The sequence below is a fragment of the Plasmopara halstedii genome, assembly GCF_900000015.1.
Source record: "Plasmopara halstedii genome assembly, contig: Scaffold_322, whole genome shotgun sequence".
NCBI classification, from domain to species: domain Eukaryota; phylum Oomycota; class Peronosporomycetes; order Peronosporales; family Peronosporaceae; genus Plasmopara; species Plasmopara halstedii.
Window position 1 is genome coordinate 675677 of NW_020187243.1, and position 3714 is coordinate 679390.

The window sequence follows — 3714 nt, forward strand, 5'->3', positions numbered from 1 at the left end:
GAAGGGAAGAGACGAGAACAAAGAGAAGAGGCTGGGTAAGACAATCGGCAAACCCGCTGCACTTGGAAGCATTTGCAGTCAATCTTCCCGAAAGTATCATAAAAAAACATTGTGTTCTATATGAGGCAGAAGAGCGAGTTGTTTGAACACCAGTACATAGGACAACTGGACGCACCCTAAAAGCTTTTGTTTTAGTTGGTCCCCAAGGGGTCAGCGAACTGGCAGTCCAGATATTGGAAACAAATGTCTTTTGCATGGAGGCATACAACCGGCTACAACAATCTGCTTGTGAGACACCTACAGGAGCGCCTCAACCGGGCATCGGTGAGATCATAGATGGCTCCGACAGTTAGGGTGCTGATGTAAGCGTCTAGCTTTTTTAGAAAAAGAACGAGAATCTCTTTCAATTGACAAATGAAGGTGAAATGCTCATGAATTCGGCCATGCTTTGAATGGAGCAACAGCGCGTCATGCTTGCGACTCCTGGCTATAAGGCCTTGCACGAGAATAAATACTCGCATGTACTTCTAATGTGGAATAGTTACTACCATTATTTGAAGATCTCAAGCTAGATATGTCGCGGCATTTTTTGCGGCCTAATCAGGCATATACAGCTCGCACCGAGACATTTCGCGCCAACGTCAAACGTCTCTTTTGAAAATGCGGCGGATGTTGCACTATTTGCGGAATAAACTTTCGTGTCGCGGGGGAGGAGAATGTAGTTGAAATACTGGAGATGGAGACTCTACAAACGTGTCTGAGATATTGAACCCTCGTCATGCAGACAAGTAAGAAATATATATCTTGGCTTCTGAGCAGCTTCACAATACTTGCAGCTGTTACTTTTGCGGCAGTACCAAATAAGTCCGCCTTGTGTGCCTCTTCACTCTGGGTAAAAGTTGCGGGCATAAAGCTGCGATAGCAGTGGTGCAGGACATGAAATTGTTCAAAGTGGCTAATAAAGATATTTAGAATTGCCTTAAGTTACGTTTGGAAGATAGAAGCGGTAGTGAGTTGCGGTTTTAGGTTGAGACGAGAAGTAGTGATGCTATTTCCAGGTATTCAGAGTGAGCATCTTTTGATGCACAGTATATAGCAGACTCCAGATTGGAATTATTGATCACAGCACTAAGCTGCGAGCTTCAAAAGGTAGTTCTGAGTGAGCTTATCATAGCGACTGTGTGTTGCGGTTCTCATGCGCGAGCCAGTAGAGATGAGTCAAAGCAGGTTAAACCATTCAAGGGCAGACGACTATAAGCCGCAAGAAGGAATTTGTTTGTTTACCACGATGCTACGGTATTGCTGAGTCAGCGCCCTCCAAGCGGATGTTTTGGCGTAAAAGTATAATTTCTCGTAAAAAAAGTGACCGTAATAGTCGTAGGGAATGTCGGTTCGTCATTATTACCCCAGGCAAAAGGTAATGAAGAATTCATAGGGAGTGTTTGCAAAACCTTATAAGTCGGTGAAACTATCAATTAGATATAGTTGGTACCTTTGGAGGCGCTCAGCTCATCATTCATCACAGACAATTCGGCATTGCGGACACTGAGAACGAAGCGTGGATACTTATTCTCACGAACATTATGAATATATCATGACGTGGTGACAAAAAACACCATTTGTGTTATTCTTAGACCGGAACGTGCGTCTTCAAATTGATCTGGTTTCTGAAAAAATACTGAGCTCACGTCTATGGCACTAATCAAAGCTATAGAGTGACATCAAATACGCCTTTTTCCGTGCGAAACACGGACGGATTGGATAAGAATGGTTATTTACTCATTCGGCATCCACCTTCAGTGCCAGAAAGGCTGACGGTGTGTGGCAAATCATGCGTCTTTATAATTCGATAACTGCAGTTACTAGTTCGGCACAAACGCAATTTCATTTTTTGCGCCCGTCCTTTTTCACGATTGATTGGTACTAGCAACTGCTTACAAGTGACTGCGATGATTTCCTTTTTACGGTGATAGCGTAGGGCCAGATGACTTGGGACTAGCCGGTCATGCCACACAAACCAGAGCACAGTGATAATGTTTGAGCAGCGCTATCGTCTACAAGATTTTGAAGCCGAAAGAACGCGCCCCAGCGTCCTTGATGTGTCTGATACTTTAAAAATCAAGTATTATGTGGCCTTCCAATCTCTGCTAAAATTGAAATGTAAAGCTGTTTAAAAAATATGACTTCGTCCGATCTCAACCTTTTGGGTGAATCGATTCATAGCCTTACACACTTACTTTCGCCAACGTCGAAAAACAAGGCTTCAATCGTCATGGTGAGTTTGGACTATGTGCTGCATTAGAGAAAGACAGTATTCCAAATGAGCGGTGATTTATGCGGCAAAAAGCGGCTCAGAAGCTACTTTTGAGTGCTCAATTTTCCGACGGATTAAGTGAAACGCCTATCTCAAAAGATGTGTAAGGGCTCCGTCGCGGCGCGGTCGGCAGCTTTTGATAACGTAATTGAGTCAGCAAAAGTCTTGATGACCCTCGTGCCGCAAGCTTGGCTTGCTTTAGCAGGTATTGCGCGATATTAACGAGGGTTGCGTTGTCGTTGGTTCTGCGGCGGAGGTGTCGTCGTAGGAAAACGTGCTTGCAACACACAAGTGTACTGATGTAAGCTAGAGCGTAGGAGCCACATCTTCTATCGTGAGCGGTATTGTCGCTTTACTGCCCGTTAAGTTCGCTGATGCGGGCCTCGAAGAATCACTGTAGCTGCTCTCATCGAAGACCATGTCGATTACCTCACCGATAAGATTGAAGGTCGTCGATCGCAGGGGCCACATTTGTGTGTTCTTATCATGCCATGAGCTTACGGAAGTAAAGTAAGTAATGCTTTTGGCACAATGATCGCTGGGCTGCTTGCAGCAGTAGACTGTAGTGAGGAAGTGAACTCCCGGTGCATTGGTATTCACAGATCTTTATAGAGGGTACGCTATCCTAGGATGAGGTGTTATGTAGTGAGAGGGATTCAATTTTGTAGTTTGTGGACTTGCCGAGGTAGCTTGTGATCGACTCTTCTGTGATTCTGTGCCGCACCCATGCGTGCGAATTAGCTCAAGACAAAATGCATTCAAGATTACTTTCAGTAATCAGACCAAGCTTGAAGCCGACCTAGACAAACTGAAGTGGACAACTATTCTCGCTGTTCCTGGGATAATCTCGTCAGCTCGAGAGATCATTTTGAGACTCAACACCCGGACTCTAGGTAACTTGTGAAACCGAACAGCAAATAACCTGTCGTGTTCACATGAGACATGTTCAGGGTCGGACAGAACTCACCTGATTCACGTCTTCTGGACATGCCCCCATGCCAAGCGATTGTGGGACCACTTGATCAGTGAATGGGAAGGCTTCGGTGTCAGCTTTCAAGGCAAGCCTCTAGAAGCAATCTTCGAAATTCGACTACCAACTTCTCCAGCTTGATTGGCGCTCGCAATGGACCAACAGCTCAGTGATCTGTCTGCGGAGTTACAACGACATGGATGTACCCAATGGCCAGCATGGTGTGGCAATATATGTGCGTGATGTGTGTGGCGGCTGTCTGGCACAACCGAATCCAGATCATGAGCGGTAACCCCTTCGTGCGCGACAATCCGGAGACGCTTTTTAGAATAACAATGGCTCGCCTATCGACGGGACTCCGGGACCTCTGCATCTCTTCGACACGCTATGCCCTAAGACGACGGACTCAGCAGTCGGAGTACTCAAGGCG